Source organism: Mustela erminea, chromosome 3 (assembly GCF_009829155.1).
Source record: "Mustela erminea isolate mMusErm1 chromosome 3, mMusErm1.Pri, whole genome shotgun sequence".
NCBI lineage: Eukaryota > Metazoa > Chordata > Mammalia > Carnivora > Mustelidae > Mustela > Mustela erminea.
In genome coordinates this window covers 66,487,468-66,504,518 of record NC_045616.1, presented here as the reverse complement: position 1 = coordinate 66,504,518, position 17,051 = coordinate 66,487,468, and the positions used below count along the sequence as shown (strand labels likewise).

Here is a 17,051-nt window from a genome sequence, read left to right as displayed (position 1 = left end):
CAGTCCGTCTTCAGCTTCCAACGAGGAATCTGAGCTATATCTCGATTAAGATGATACTTCATTCTTAATAGACGATAAAACACAGCTTCTGTTTGCTGTGTGAGTGCAGGTGTAAGAGGGAAGCATCCAGATCACACAGCTCTGGGGTCAAGAAGCCTTGCAGGGGCATCCTTGGCCTCTGCAGGGGTCCATTTGGAAAGAAAAAGCGTGGATGTTGGTATAGCCGTCCTTGACTCCTGGCTCCGCCATGATCTTGCTCTCTGACTCTGCACAATTCACTTAGCCTTTCTGAAAGTTAATATCTATGTCTGCAAAACAAGGATTTGGAATAGAAGTGTCCAGATTTGCATTTCTCTAAACCCAGGTTCCTCACCATAAGCCCTCCATTTGGACTCCATGTCAACCTCATCCCCAAGGATGTATTTCCCAGGGCTTGGAGTTTCCCTGCTATGCATCTTCTTGCTTCATTTCACTCACCATCTTGTATGTCCCATCCAGACGCTGTCTTCTTTGGAAGCCTTCCTAAAGCCTCTCAAAGTGGTCTGGCAATCAGAATCATCTCCTGGTAAAACTCCTGGTTTTAACCCTGACTCTGAGGATCTTGATTTGCCGGTCTAGATCGGACCTAGTCCTCTGTAATTTTAACAAGTACTCCATGAGCTTCTGAAGGTCGGCAGAGTCAGGAGCCGGCGTTCTAGGACTGCTAGTTCTAGGCGAACCACTGGCTCTTAGTTCATATCCATCTCCGCAGTGGGCACCTTTCTACCTCATACGAAAACCAGCCCCATTCAGCCAGTCTTTGGGAATGTGCTTTGACTCTAAACTGCTTTAAATTATCAGTTGATTGGGTTTAAAACCCATATTTGTAAGTAAAATATAGTCATTTATTTAATGGCTAGATTCAGTCAGTTACCTATTTTTAACAACTTGTTCCTGGGTATTTACGAATAGGTAGAATCATAGCTTGTGTGGGATGCATTTATGCAGCCATTTAAAAATAGCGCACTCTGACTTTTAGTCTAAATCAGTCTCTGTTCCTGTCTGCCTTGTTTGCAAAGCCTCTTTTCAACTCTTCTGCATTCATTGTTCAATCAATATCACTGTATTCTTTTCAAACACCTTGAGCTACAGTTTCAGTTAGAGAGACTTTTTTCATACAGTCCTCTCCACTCGTGAATATGAAATAAATGCCCAAGCATCCCTCTGTAAGAAAACACCAGATTCCATCTCAAATCTGATCTCCCGCATCACAGTGGGACTCAGTGCTTACTGCGTGCAGAAGCTCTGTGTGGTGTTGATGGGGTCACAGGACATGAGCGTCCGCTGTCTGGGATGAGGCACTCAGTGGGGGCGGGGGTGTCCTTTCTAGAGGGGGTCCTGTGTCTCCAAGACCAGAAGGAACAATTGGAGTCAGTCAAGTAAATGGGAGGGGACAAGTATTCTGGACAGAGGAAACAGCATATGCAATCCCCCAGGAAGGCCAGGTAGAATAGATTGAAACACACCCTGGCTGTGGTTCATGGAGCTAAACATAGAAACAGAATCACCAATGAGTCACGAATCAGCTCTTTTTTTTTTTTTTAAGTCCCAGAATGTTTCCTCCACAATTTCCCCCAGAGTAATAACATCTATGGATAATACAGAGCCCTCCTCTGAGGAGCAACTGCTTTTTCATCACCCACGTGGGCATCCAGGGGAGTAAGGGCGGTATGTGAGCCCATGGAGAGAGTTGGCCACTGGAACTACGGTGGAGAATGTTCCAGCATCCTGTTAAGTGACAGGCACTTGTATGTAAAATGCATGAAATTTTGACCCCAAAACTATTCAGTGTGGTCTAGTTCTTCTCCCTGTCCTGATGGACTGAGGTCCAGTGACCAAAGAGCAGTGTTCCTTCCCTAGAAGCTGCTTCCAAGCACCCGGGAATGCATCTCCCTCTTTCTCCCCCTGCTCTCTGAGGGGACAGGCTTAGCTCCTGGCTTGTCTGCAGTCAGCAAGGCCATGTGGTAACGGGAAGGGGAGTGAATCCTTCCCATCGAAGTCCAAGAGTGACAGGACCTGTCTTTCCAGCTCTACTCTGATTATGGATAAAGGGAAACGTAAGCCCCGGGCAGCAGTAGCTGGCTGGGTTCCAGAGCCAAAACTGAATTAGAAACTCATTAAATACTTCAAGCCAGTGAAGCAGGCTGGGCTGTGCAGGGGCTGGGAAGGCTGCGAGCCGATGAAGGGAAAGGACGTGCGTCTCTGGCTGGCAAAGGGTAGGCTGTGAGCAAGGCAAGACAGTCCAGGAGACAAGACAAAACAGGGCCCACTTGTCCTTCTCATAGATGTGTTTGTGAGCTGCCTAGTTGGTACAGCTACATAATGTATGCTAATTGCTATCTTTCTTTTTTCTTTTTTTCTTTCTTCTTTGCATGGGAAATGCTCAGTGGGAAAGCTCTGAAACCAAAGAGACAGTGCAGAAAGGCCAAAATGTAGACATTACAGAAACAGAGAGAAGGAACAAAGGAGAACAGAGGATGCAAATGTACAAGGTGCCCAGCAGGCACCTGTCTTTTCCACGCAAGTTTTAGAGAAAAAAAGCAAAAAGAAAGATACCATGTTCTTTGTGTGCTTTCTGCAGCATCTGTTCCATAGGCTGAAGTTTGTTAATTGGATTTTTTTAACCATGGCAAAAATTTCACCTATGGGAAGAATTGAAAATTAGCAAGATGAAATCCCAGAGTACTTAGATAACTTCCAGGAAATATTAATTAGAAAGTATGAGGTGGTTCTCTCTTTGTGACTTCTCTGGATAAGACATCTCTCTGTGTAGATTATAAGATGGATGCAAATTCGAGAGGGCACTCAATTGAGCCCACCTAAATTAATTTTCCATTAATAGGAAGGACTTTAAGTATTTTTTCTTACCTGTCAAACCATGTAAATCTAGTGTCTGATTAGATAGCCCTGGGCGACTATCATTTTTTACTTTAAATCAAATTTTAAAAAACCATATAAAAACATCATATTAAAATAATGGTTTCTTTAATGAAGCTTATCAAGGTGCACAGGCATTTTATATTGGAAAAAAATGGACTGGGGAAGAAAAATATTTTTTTTTCATGTCTGACATCAAAATTCCAAAGGTTGAAGTATTGGACATTGGACTTCTTATCTTTACTGCAAGAACCTTTAATTTTTTTCATAATACGAAAAAGATGTAATTCATTCTTCAAAGCAAATTTATAGACATGAGACGTTTAGGGAATTTCCTAATGCGTTTTACTGGATATGAAAGAAAGGCAGTGCCGATATTTTCCAGAACAGTATAGAAGACACAGCAGAGCATCCGGTTATATCCTCTGAGGGAAAAATTGACATAAATTGGAGCTTCTTCTCCAGATGTTTTAACATGCCTATGAAACTTTTGTTTTAAGATTAAATATTTAGCCACAGTGCGCAGAAGATACGGAATAGGTAGTCAAATGCCAGTAGGAGGAACCTCTATTTTCATTTTCTGTCCTCTCATCCATTTTCTGTCTTCACTGTCTGATGGTGTGCCCAACTTCTGCCTTTCCAGCCCTTAGTTTTGAATCCTTGAATTTTCCTGATATGTGGCTTAAACTGAGTGAGTAGTGCCCTCTACATCCTTTGCGTGCCCCTTTCATCTTTCTAGTTTCTCCCATGACAACCTCACTCCAAAATCAACGGGAGAGTGTTCAGTGCTGCTTTCTGGAGCAGATGCAGATGTTCTTTCTTTCGGTTATACTTTGGAGCTCCGGCAGAGGACACACTAGGGAGCCTGAGTCAGTCCATTCTTCTCTAGAGCTGGCTTGCCCATCAGCATTTTTGCTGGGACAGAATGTACTCCCATTGTACACTTTGTTAAAGAGCAAAGAGTTTTCATCCTAAGAACTTAGCATGTTTATGGGTAACTGCATATATTCTAAGTACATAAAAAACCACTGATAGAGAATCATGCACGATAGGAATGTGGAAAGTGATTTTATGCATGCTCATTTTCTTATGAAAACCTGTTAATTCTCATGGAAATGGAAATCTGGAGATTTTCTGAGAAGCATGTTTTTCCAAAGCCCCCAGTTTATTTGTCTTCCTCCCTGAACTCATTCTACACTGGAATTTTAGTCTTTCTTAAAAGAAGACAAAGAGGGTAGAATTTAGTTGAGTGACTGACTGAATCACTTCTGCTCAGTAGGTTTGGGGACTTTATCCTCAGGAAAAATAATGTGTCTTGGTTCAGAAAGCATTTATCAATACCTTAAAAATGTCCCTTAGCTAGATTTAATAGAATTGTGTCAGAAACCAATCTCTGCTTGTCAAGTCAATATTAACTAAATATGTGGCCCTGACTTGATTCCTTGTTTCCTGCATCAAGTTTTCCTAGATCTGCAGATATAGTTGTTTGGCTACAATCTTCTAGAGAAGGTCAAGTGTGGTATGGGGACATGTGGTGTCACCCCTATGGTAGTGACCTTGTGAAGACCTGTAGTTGAATATAAAGTCAAAATGAATTCTTCCTAATGATGCCCTATCTTAATTCTCTTAGGAGTCCTAAGGAGGGGCTGATGACCAGAGACAAAATTCAGTGTACTTGTGAAAAAATAAAAACAAACTTTCGACACTTTGGGACATTTGGGGGTCCTAATCACATAAAAAGAAGTAGACAGTGCTTCCTTTTTATTTTTATATGGCAGTGAGCTTTCTGCTAATGGTGACTCAGGGGTATATCTTCCAGGGCCTGAAAGGTCCTACATCACTTGATTTACTCATTTTTCTAAAGGCTGAATTTCCACCCGCATGATTATGTTGAATCCTGTTAAGAAATTGCATGGGTAGTGGTATGTGCAACTGTAACCATCTGTATTTTTGGTTGTCCTGTTTTGCAAAAGACCATCAATACCTAAATGTCTATAGGTGGAATGTGTGATCTGGATTCTGTGAGATTTGCATGGAAATTGCCAACTTCACAGGAAGTCCAAATGAGGTAGTGCACATGATTTTCACAAGTACGTGAGAGCATTTTGTTAACTAAGACATTCTCGTTTAGTTGGCTTGTATAAATTTTTATACACTTCCTCTAATTGAGGTATATGATACAGAGACCATTAACCACCATCAGAATTTTGAGGGAAGAGACAACTTTGGGAGTTGAAGGGGACAGGAGATAGTTCCAGAGGAAATAAAAGTTGAACTGGATCTGTAAGGGACTGATTAGATTTAAGTAGGTTCGAGAACTTACTTTAAGACATAGTAGTAAATGGTGTCCTCCAACAATACCCTTCATTTTTTATTTTTTTAAAGATTTTATTTATTTATTTGACAGAGGGAGAGATCACAAGTAGGCAGAGAGGCAGGCAGAGAGAGAGGGGGAAGCAGGCTCCCCACTAAGCAGAGAGCCCGATGAGGGGGGCTTGATCCCAGGACCCTTACATCATGACCTGAGCCGAAGGCAGAGGCTTAACCCACTGAGCCACCCAGGTGCCCCAACCCCCTTCATTTAAAGCAAACTTTCAGCCAACTGTCCCACTGGGGTTAAAAAAACAAATGCAGTGACCAGTTAGCACAAGTATCTGATATACTGAAAATTTTAATTACTTAGTATAAATTCAGTGAATACATCAGCATTGTAAATTACTGGTTTATTTCATGTAAACTTTTAACAGTATAACTCATTGAAATTAAATGGTATTAGGTGAAATGAAAAAACCGAGTGGCTGACTTTAAAGTCATGCATTCTACTTATCAACATATGACACCACATTTGACCTGAGTCAGCAGCAAGTGGGATTCCATACTCTTTTCCCCTCTAAAAGTATGAAATGGTATGAAAGGCAGTAAGAAGTCAAACTCTGTATGATGTTCTTCAGAAAATACTGAATTAGTTCACGTAACTGCTCCCTTTTGCTCTTCTAATTGATATTTTACTGCTAAAGGGTGGGGTTTGGATTTGGTTGAGGATGAGGTGATGGATGAAGGGTTTAGTTGGAGAAAGTTCTTGTGATAAATTTTTCCTACCTCTATGCCCAGCAAGAGTTGCTGGAACCACCCCATACACAGGGGCTCACCATCCCCTGTGACCAAATCTCTGAAGACATGCTCAGAGCAAAGGCCTTATTGCATGGTCTTCTTCAGTCGTTAGTCAGTGGGGCTACAATGTTTACCCAAGGCTTTGTGTTCATATGTCTTATCCAGGGCTCAAAACTAGCTCTCTCCAGCAGCTGCTGCCTGTTAGAGCAACACACAGACAGTAGAAAAGAATAACGTGAAAGTGGGTGGGAGAGACATCCTTCTTCTCTTAGAATAAGAGAAGGAGCATACTAAGGAGGAAAATGTGAGCGAAGATGTTGGTTCTTCTAGGGCCATTTGTCAGAGCACAGCAAGAGATCATGAAAGAATGGCGAGGAGCCATGTGTTTAAAGAAAAGACCTTTAACATTGAGAGAGTACGCTCTGGAGTCAGTCCACTATGAAGAGAGCTGAGGAGATCACCTGACTGAGGGAAGTTGAGGACCAGGCTCTAAATGAGCCTTCGCTCTGGGTCAGCAGACAGGGCACATAACTGATGGCAAAGAGTAGGAAGTACAGAGGAGTCAGGGCTGGGGCCCTGGTGTGCCAAGAGTCCCTCCTCAGCCCCAGGACAGAGAAGACCCCGGTCAGGAGGAATGGAGTGTACTTTTCTGGGCAGTCCAAGCACCGGGCCATGACTGGGTAACACAGACATAGTGCTCAGGGGAAATACCAGGTGCTGATTCAGCCGTCTCCTCCTCCCCCTTCTGAATGAGGCAGAATATAAATTAACAAAACTAAAACAAAACCAAAGTCACACTTCCTTTGGGTTGGGTTGGGGCTTTAGGCCAAATGCTTTAAAAGATATGGCCAGATTTACTCATCCTAGCTGGCACACAAGACCCGAGTATCCACCTTTCCATTACAGATGGTGGTGGTGGAGGCCCCACTTCAGGTCCCTTGAGCCTCCTACTTCCAGGTCAGGATCTTGACCTTCAGAGGTCCCTTCCTGGCAGATAACCAAGCCTGTTGCTTTGCTCTAGCCTGATGCTTTCATTGCAGGTAGTACTATCCCCTGGGGACTTTACCGGGAAAAAAATGTCAACAGCCCGTGCTATTTCTCCTTGGCTTAGAGCTAAGGGTGTCCAAGGGGTCTGAAACTAGAAGTGATATTTGTTATGTCAGCTACTTATATTTTTCCCTTTCTGTTTTCTTTTCAATAGCCAGTACCAAATTTGATTTCTGTTTTTAAGGTGTCTGGCTTTGAAGTTGGAAGGGTGTGATAATTTGGTTCTAAAGGGTAATAGATGGGGGTGAATGGTCAGCAGTTTCCCCAGATTTGATCAGTGGCAGGGATTTGATGGCAAATTAAATGTCAGGTAAAACTGCCAAGTGATTCCTAGACTCAGTACTTACTGGGAAAAGTTGTTTGAGTTTTTAATGATCACATTGGCTCACAAGGGAAATAATTCTAGCAGTATGTTCAGCCATTAGGATGGTAACACATTAAAAACAGTGTGAGGATGACATTAAATAAGCTCACTTACTATGTTGTTATTGATCAATAGCGTTGTCTTTGTCTACGTTGTCTCCTTTCTCAAAGAAGGGGCCACAGAATGATGAGAATTATCTGAAAGTTTGCAGACATGCAGAGCCCCAGACCTCACTCCTGCCTTCTGAGAGTGGGCCAGGCATATCTGCATTTTTATTGAGGTCCTCAGGGGATCACAGGGCATCTCACACTCTGAGAAGTGTCAGCCTCCAGTCCTTTCTCCATCAAGCAGATGGGTCCCAGACAGAAAACAAAGCCATACCCACAGGCTAAGCAACGTAACATTGCAGTGGATATGTAGGTCCAAGTAGTGCATTTTAGGTTGAATGTGAAAAGCAAGTCTGAGTTATTATTGGATTTTTAAAAAGATTTTATTTATTTATTTGACAGAGAGAGATCACAAGTAGGCAGAGAGGCAGGCAGGTGGTGGGGGGGAAGCAGGCTCCCTGCTGAGCAGAGAGCCCGATGTGGAACTCGATCCCAGGGCCCTGAGATCATGACCTGAGCCGAAGGCAGAGGTTTAACCCATGAGCCTCCCAGGGACCCTATTATTGGATTATTTAAGGTTTTTGAAGTATTCAGCCTCGACTCTCCTCTCTGTGGAGGTGGATTAAGTTTGCAAATCAGGAAGGCACTTCAGGTACAGGTCACCCTGGGGACTGGGTGGGAAGGTGAGCAGAGAAGGCAGTGGTCCATCACTTCTCTGGTGCTTTTTCCACATCACCTCCAGGGGCTTTTTGCTGCTTTGGCCCACCCTTGAAATGGTGGCATTTCCCAAGACTGTTCTCAGCAAAAGGCTCTCTTTATTCTCGAAGAACATCACCTAAAAATACACTGATGCCTCCCAGATCTGGTCCAACCTGTGGCCTGAGCCTCAAATTCACCTTTCTGCCTGCATATTGGGCAGAACCACCTGGATCCTTCATAGGAACCTCAAACTCAGCAGACCCCACATCAAACTAACTGTTATGTCTTCCTTCGTCCCTTTAAAAATGTCTTTTTGTGAGGTACCTGGCTGGCTTCGTTGGTGGAACGTGCAACTCTTGGTCTCGGGGGTGTGAGTTTGAGCCCCACATTAGGTGTAGAGATTACTTAAAAATAAGATCTTTAAAAAATGAAATGAAATGTCTTATTAGCTAAGAGCCTGACTCTGGACTGTGACCACCGAGGTTTCCATCCTAGTTTGACTATTTATTCCCTAGGGCAGTTGTTGAACTGCCCAATGTCTCATTTTCCTCAGCTCTAAAATGGGAATAGGGCCTTTCTCATAGGGTTAATGTGCAGATTTAAGGCAATAATCCTACATAAAGAACTTAGATCAGTGGTTGACCCAGGGCAGGTATTCAATATAGCTTAGTCATTTTTATTATTAATTCCCTTATCAAATATTGATTGAGCTCCTGTGGTGTATCAGACACTACTTCTGACTTACGCTTTCCAAATGAGACACTGTCAAAACCACAAGCATCCCCATTAAACTATATTCCCTTCAGGATAAGGCTGGCATCCCATTTATGTTTTAATCTCAATGCTAGTTTATGAAGGTAGCACTAATTTGCCTGAATTAATCTCCAGAAAACTGTGTCCTCTAAATAATTCACACTTTGTTAGTGAACAGGGAATACAATATCTCTTAAAAGGCCAGGAGAAGACCAATAAGATTAAAAAAACATTCTCTGAAACCTACTCTGATCTCAAGAGGGTGAGGTCTAACTGTTGAACCACAGGAAAGTACCATTTTTGAGTTGACATGTAGGCGAGATTGGCAATCTTGTGGTTTAACCTAAGAGTTGGTAGAGTATATGCCATACGGCAGGTATCCCCCAATGCAGAAAGAATTCCTAAACCTATACCCCGAAGGCAGGGAGTACCCTATAATACAGTAAGAAAAATGTACCTCAGGCAAATCTTATTTTTAAAAAGTAAGGATTTAGACCGTGTAAACTCCTAAAAAAATCTGAGAAGCATCGGGGGGCAGTGGCAAGAGTCAAGACCAGGAGTCAGATGGGTTAGACTAAAAACCCAGTTTAACAGCTTACTTTATTCTTATCTGTAATAAGACTTCATAAACCATGAAGTGCATCACAGATGAAAGGTGGTGCTGTTAATAGTTTAGTACCTGTTCCCATGTAGAACTGCCTGCAGCAGGCGTAGAACTGTCTGGGCAGCCACACACATACAACAGTTGCTCACTTATGACAGGCCACTGTTCACCCCTGAGGGCTGTCTTTTTCTTCTTTAAAGATAGTAAGGGGGTGGCTAGAATTGACACCAGGGCTCCTTTGGGTTTCCCTATTCTGTGAGATGAGGAAATTCTGATTTCTTATGCCACAGGAGTGACAGATTCTCACAGGCTCGTGGGTAGGAGGTTTCCCCTTGGCTGCTGGACTCCTCGAATCTTAAAGGCAGAAGCCATGTCATTCTTATGCATGAAGAGCATAAGTATTTTTCTTTGTCTGCGGCACGTTTTGTTGAGGGAACAGGGCACTGGGACCTCCTACCTTGCTGGGGCCCAGAAGACCCTGTTCATAGACTTAGAATACCATCATCATCAATGTTTCAGTGCACAAACCCAGAAGAAGGTGCTCTGTAAATGGTAAAGTACTAGACAGATGTGGATCTGTGCTTTGATGGCAGCTGGAGTTGGCTCCCCTGACAGGTCATACGTAGCCCTTTGCTAGGTATGCCTTTCCTTTCCATCCATCTGTATAGCCTTCTAAAATCCGTACCTTGTCGCAGAAACAACTTTCAGGTTGTCTTCTTGCCCCTAGTGGGGGCCCACATTGGTGTTGTTGCTGTTTCTCCTTAGGTGTTCTCCAGGGAGCCAGACCTTCATCAACACCATCCATGGTATTTCTTTCTACTTCTTTCAGCTGGGGCCTAAAATAGAGAAAAAGAAAAAAGAAACAAACGTATTTCTTCCACAGTCTCCCACTTCTAACCCTTGGTAGCCTGGATTCTCATTCCTCTGCCTTGAGGCCTTTCAAAAAGGGGGAGAGAGTGGAAGGAAGAGGAGACCCGAGGAGAATGGGATTAGGGAGAACAGCCCCGTAGAGCAGATTGAGAAAGAGAGTATGCTGCGGACCCTGCAAAAGGGACGAGACCTGTTGCTGCCTGGCATCCCATTCCCCAACCAGGTCTGTGCCCAGTGTGAGCAGTCCCCCTGCCATTGGAACAGGAGGAGGATGTACAATGCAAGATGAGCCTTCCTCTGCCACTAGGAGCAAGCCTGCCAGCCTGTCGTCAAGGCTCAGTCTGCATCTGCACGCAGAGAACACAGGACGAGGAGGAAGTCTTGGCATCCGGGCTGTTTTAGTTATTTTCTTATTTGGGTGTCTAATGGTCAGGGAAACATAGAGTAGAAGATAGCACAGAACCCAAGAGAAGGATGGGGTGGAAGGACTGGCAAAGACATGAAAAACTAAACCAAATGTCAACAAGAAAGAAAAAAGTTTAAGTTCAGGAAATGTAGAGAAAAATCGGTGTAGACTCAGATTCTGTAATAATTAAATTCTGTGCTACACAAAAGACGTCAAAGGTAAAATCTTTAAAAAGTGGTCTCATTCCCAAGCAATGATCAACTTACTTAAATTTAAAAAAAATTTATATATGAAATCTCCTGAATTTGTTTATAATGGGATCCATGTTCTTGTTCTCTTAAAAAAACACACACTGACCATGTGGAGAGCAACGTGACATGCGGGAGCACACATCAGAGAGGAAACAAAAGCAGAAAACAAACAAGCTTATTCCCAACAGAAAAGAAACGCCATTTCCAGGAAAATCAGGGAAAGGCTGGAGAGAACTGGGCTCTAATTGTACTGCAGAGACAAAGAGGGAGTGAGTCTCCGAGCATGGGTGGGAGGCGGGCGCGCCTGCCCAGGGGCAGGGGAGTCAGCGGCACCTGCTGTCCCATGGCTCCCCCGGGCTGCATGCTCACCTCTCACAATGCGGAGGCTTAGCATCACAACTGGAAAACCTTTCTTTTAGGTACAGTGGTTCAGGAAGGTGGATGAGGCTGAGAGCTCCGTGAACTGATAAAGATGAGCGAGTTGATTTTAGGGTGTAAGGGCCTCTGGGAAATCAGACTCCTTCCAGCGCTAGGAGTTGGGCTTCCCTGAGGAGGGACGCTGGGTGGGCTCCTGGTGATGGCTGGCTTTCTGGGCTCTGTACTGACAGTGTGGGATTGTGCAATCAGGAGGTACTGAGCCTCCCAGCGCCTGTGTTTCTCTGAGGGCACCTCCATGGCAGGAGTGGGGAGCTGAGCTGTCTAGCCTGCCTCGTGGGCATGTTCTCCCTCGTGTCTGAGGGGATTTCTTTCTCATTCCAGGCAACAAGGGGGAGGCTTCTGGTAGGTCGGGCCCTGTGCCCTCCTGCACCCGCCCTTGAGCTCTATGCTGGGACATCTGGGAAAGACATTGCTGCTTGTGGCCTTGAAGAAGTGCTGTGACCACATGTGCACCCCCCCTTTGGTCTCTCTCTTCCTGTTCTTCTTGCTTAGAAGTGATGAGGTGGGATAGAAGGAACACAGGGAGAACCAAGAGAGGCTGCTGGGAACCAACCTTTCCGCTGCTTGGAGGCTTCCTGACTTGCTCTTCCTCTGTCTCCCTCTGGGAAGGGAGAGCCCCAGAGCTGTCTTCCCACCAGGCCCGTAGGGGCCAGGGTTAGTTGTAAGGGACAGAGAAGGAAAGAAGATTCACAAGAACTTTGCTGATGCAGGCATCTCCTCTCCCTCCACACCAGCTCTTTCTCTCCAAAACTTCCCCCATCTCTTAGCATATTTACTTTGTGTTATAATGTGGATTCCTGCAGAAAGGGGGGTCTGGATATTCTTCCAAATGAAAAGCCGTTATTAAAAGCTGCAGGCAGACCCTCTGCTAAAGAATTTTTTAGTTCCCGCACTGAGTACTTTTCATTTCTTGATTTTGTCCATTCAGCTAAACTTTACCCTGGGGGTTGTTTTTTAGACGTGGAGGTTGGAAGCAAGAGGTTTCCTTTTTGGAAAATCCACTTGGGCAAGGAGGTAGAATTGAAGAACTCATGGCTCTTATTTCTCTTTCCTTCCTCCCTCCCTGCTTCCCCCCCTTTCCTTCTTTCTTTTCTCCCTCCAACAGAAACAGAATTTAACATCAAGACTTTAGTGCTTGTGGCCTTTTCTCGCTCTCCCAGCCCTTACTTTTAGCTAAATCATCCCAGTCCTTTACCCTAAGCTTTCCCTAATTCTACAGTCTTCTTTAACCCTAAGTTTTTGCTTCTTCACATTGGAAGTTTTTCTGGGGCGGAATCACAGTATCGAATTCTGTGTCCATAAAGAATCCATTCTGGGGGCGCCTGGGTGGCTCAGTGGGCTAAAGCCTCTGCCTTCAGCTCAGGTTATGATCTCGGGGTCCTGGGATCGAGCCCCGCATCGGGCTCTCTGCTCAGCGGGGAGCCTGCTTCCTTCTCTCTCTCTGCCTACCTCTCTGCCTACCTGTGATCTCTGTCTGTCAAATAAATAAATAAAATTTAAAAAAAAATTTTTTTTTTCAAAAAAAAAAAAAAAAATCCATTCTGGCTTTTACCCGGGGAAGGGGCAGGAGGAGCAGGTAGAAGAAAAAGTGTTGACTTTTCAGGAAAAGGAAATTGTGGAAATCCAGTTCTGGATTGTGATCATCCATAGAAAAGGAAATGATGTGCTCATTCTCAAACATACCAAGTGACTGCCCTCTTACGGGCGATCCTCAGTGTTTTCATCAAGGGCTTCCCCCACCTCTTCGGGCTTTCCGGACTCTGGCTCCGGCATTCTCTCCCTTGGGCTGGGCCGTTTCTTTAAGCAGCTGCCTGTCTGGGTTGAGACTGTTGGGGGTCTTTCTCTGGCCCCAGCCGTGATGGTATCACCTGCTACGCCACTGTGTTCTGGCACCAATGGGTGGGGTACGTGCAGGAGAGGAGCAGCAGCTGTGGGCGGGGCCAAGGTTCTGAATTTTATGGGGACTGGCGATGGCGGCGCCTCAGTAGTGGGTGTTACTGAATTCAGTCATGTCAGCCTCCTCAGAAACCAGCAAAAAACCTCTGTGTGTGCACATACGTGTGTGTGTTTAGGTAAGATATTCAACTCTGTGGAGAAGAGACCCCATAAACATCCCACCAATTATACCTAGAAAATAACATTTTCCTTTCAGAGATTTTACAGTTACCCGCATTAGAGTAGATCATCAACCCACGGAAAGCCTGATCTTGAAAGACACATATATTGAAATAATGTGTCAGAATTGGAATAACTGGAAAAAAAAAAAAAAAGTCCCAGCAATAACTGAAAAATACAGGCTTGTTTGAGTCTCAAAGATAGCCTTTGGGAGCACACAGACAGAGGTCTCATTGTCTGCAAGGACCCTGCTGCTTCAGGGGTCCCCCCAGACTATCCTCTTTTGATTCTAAGGTGGAACAGACTTCTTTTTTGTCACACAACAAGTCCCTGCCCCACTCACCCCAGGATGGAGCCTTCACAATTACACTGTTTCGTGGAGAAGTCTTCAAAAGACTTCTTATCAAAGCAGTGAGTGACACAATCATTGCATCTCAAGCCCCTGCTTTTGCTTCCCTCCGACCAATGCCGAGAGGAGTTACCTATTCATTGGGGCTCCCTAATGGTTCCGCTGTGAGCCCTTTCTGGAGAATGCAGACTATAATGGGAGAGAGAAAGGCTGCAACTGGGTTGTCTTTCTTTCCTGGGAACTTCTTTTCTGAAGCAACTGAATGAGACCTTTGCAGGCGAGGGCAGTGGCCTCCCCTTCAGAATGCCTGGCCTGTTTCCCAGTGTGAAACATTCCCCAAATATGCAACTTTGCTAGCGTCCTAGCGGCCAGAGCCCAGAGCCGCCTGCCGCCGGGAGAGCTGGCATTCCACCGGGATGCCGGGGTGGGGGTGCGGGGCTCTGGCCCCTCGGGCAGCCCCCGCGCTTGCCAGATGCCAGGATGACCCAGCCCCTAGTTACATCGTCCAGGGAAAGAATCTTGTCACAGCAGCCCGGCTGTGACAAGAGCTTGAAGCTTCTCTCTCTCTTTAAATCCCCTCCTTCATTTAAATCCAATCCTATAAAAAGGCTTTTGTTGGAAGAAGCAGCCATGGCATCATGGTGCACGTCTGTGTCACCGCTCTCAGTGTTTCCAAAGATGGACAAAAAGAACATTCGTTAGTTGAATTCCTGAGCAAACAGGTCTGAAAATTGACTTGGAGGGAGGAGAGGTAAACACGGCAGCGGTCACATGGCGTTTGTCTTGTCTGCAAGCGATGAAGCCAAAGAGGAAGGGAGCTTCTCGTGGATGGTAAGAAGCCCCCTGACAGGGAGTGCCTGGGCAGCAGTGTCCTTACTTCCGATGTGTCTGGGGAAGGGCCTGCTTGGGGTGGCGGAGCTCGGGCTGCCTGGGGCTGGCTGTTAGAGGTGCATTTGGAAGCTCGGGTGAGCAGGGTTGGGCACCGTGTCCATCACGTAGGGAAGGAAGGGGCTCTGATTCCTTTACTGTCTCCTGGGGAGGGAGCCACTTGCGCCTACCTTGACTTTTGTGGGTTCCTACAGCATAGAGCTGGCACTACAGTCATACCTTGCCAGTATGCTCCCTGAGGCTTTGTGTGTTGAAAACAGTCATGTCCAAAGTGCGATCGAGGAAATGGCCATTTCTCCTTGGCTTAAGCTTTTGCTTCATTTCATGTCAACTTAGAGCTACTGAACCTCCTAAGCAAAGTCTTCATTTCAAGGAGGCCACTGACGAAAGGACCTAGAAAGGGGATGGTTTCCTGGGTTTTCTGATGGTCATTTTATCATTTACTTACTCAGTTTGGTGTTCTTTCATTTTAGCTTTAAATGCATATGGTTGTCAAAAGCAAAACCAACCATGCCAAAAAATGATGCCCAACAAAAGCATAGATTTTGGTATTCCTAATAAATAAACGTTCTTTCTCATGGCTTAGTTGAATTGTTTTTCCGGAAGCTCAGTCCTTCGTCGGCTCAAACTGGAGGATATTGTTCTATTTTGGTGTTTCTTCATTTTCAGGCATTTGGACCAAAGTATCTCATACCTTCTCTTAATTTCACCCTCTTCTGTGTGAGTTTTCTGCCACCTTTGACTTTTCTTTTGCTTTTGGCCAATATTGTTGTAATTCTTTCTGGCTTCTTGCTTCTTTGAGCACAACCCTGCTGCTGTTCCTTTGGATTTTTTCCTAGCTCTCCCTTGGCTTCCATTGTCTGCCATGCCTGTTTTTCCAAATCCTAGTCCCAGAGACTAGCCCTGCAGAGGAGTGTAGCTAGGGGCTGTGGGGCCAGGTGTGCAAGGTCCCAGTCCTGACTCGAACACTCCCTAGTTATGTGACCTTGAGCTAGTTAATTCCCTTTTGCAGACTTCACCGTCTTCCACAATAAGAGGGGACATCACAGTACCTCTGTCACAGAGCTCTATAGGTGATTCAGTGACTTCATACTGGTGAGGTGCTCAGAACAGTGCCTCACATCACTAGGGTTTAGTGTGGGCTTCTTCCATTTCTGATATAGGGGAAATATTAGCTCTTGGGAAAGATCAGACAATGGAGGAGAATGGGTTTGATGATGGGGTGGTGGTATTTCAGCATATTTTTTCTGAGGTACTTCTGGTCCTTCCTGATATAAAGGGGAAGATCCCTGTGGCCCCTAGACTGGTTCTTGAGGTACAAATCACATATCATACAGTTCATCAATTGAGAGTGTACTGTTCAACAGTTTTGGGTACACTGTACTGTTCATCTTGTTTAAATTCTGGTAAAATATATATAAACACAAAATTTGCCATATTAACCAATTTTCAATGTACAGGTCTTTGGCACTAGTTGCATTTATAATGTTCTACAACATGACCTCTATTTCCACAACTTTTCCTTCACCCCAAACAGAAAGTCTGTGCCCCGTAAGTAGTAACTCCCCAGCCCCTCTGCCTTGGCCTCTGATAACCTCTGATCTGCTCTCTGACTCTATGAATTAGCCTATTCTAGATATTTTCTGTCAGTGGGATCATACAGTACATGTTCTTTTGTGTAGACTTCTTTCATTCAGCCTCCTTTTCTCAAGGTTCACGTGTGTCGTTGCACGTATCAGAACTCCATTCCTTTCTATGCCCGAGGACTATTTCACTGGATGGCTATATTCTACTTTGTTTATCCACTCATCCACAGGTGGACATTTGGGTTGTCTCCACCGTTCGGCTGTTGTAATCATGCTGCTGGACACTGGCGTACAAGTATCTGGTCAAGTCCCTGCTTTCAGTCTACCGAGGAGTGGAATTGCTGGGCCATCTAGTAGTTCTATTTTAGCTGTTTGAATAATTGGCCAGCTATTTTCCTGGAAAGGTCATTCTGCCCTCTGGTATTCCTCTCTTTTGGAGTTTATCTCCTGCAGATTCTGTTCCATTTTGTCTCATCACCCAAGTTCCCCATATTCTGAGCAGCAGACTTGTTCTTGTCCCCTCTGACCACGTGTCTCCCCTCCGTGT

The 17,051-nt window shown here is 44.9% G+C and overlaps 1 protein-coding gene across 2 annotated transcripts in view; it reads left to right on the top strand.

Moving 5' to 3' along the window:
- The window catches only part of MAP1B (microtubule associated protein 1B), a 94,199-nt gene that overhangs the window by 52,043 nt on the left and 25,105 nt on the right, over positions 1–17,051 (top strand). Inside the window, exon 1 of one of the 2 annotated variants that reach the window (XM_032336008.1) lies at positions 14,424–14,861. The exons of the other annotated variant lie outside the window; for it this stretch is intronic. The gene's annotated coding sequence lies outside the window, so the exon portion shown is untranslated. Of the gene's footprint in view, positions 1–14,423; positions 14,862–17,051 lie in introns of those variants that run through there. 2 annotated transcript variants of the gene reach the window in all.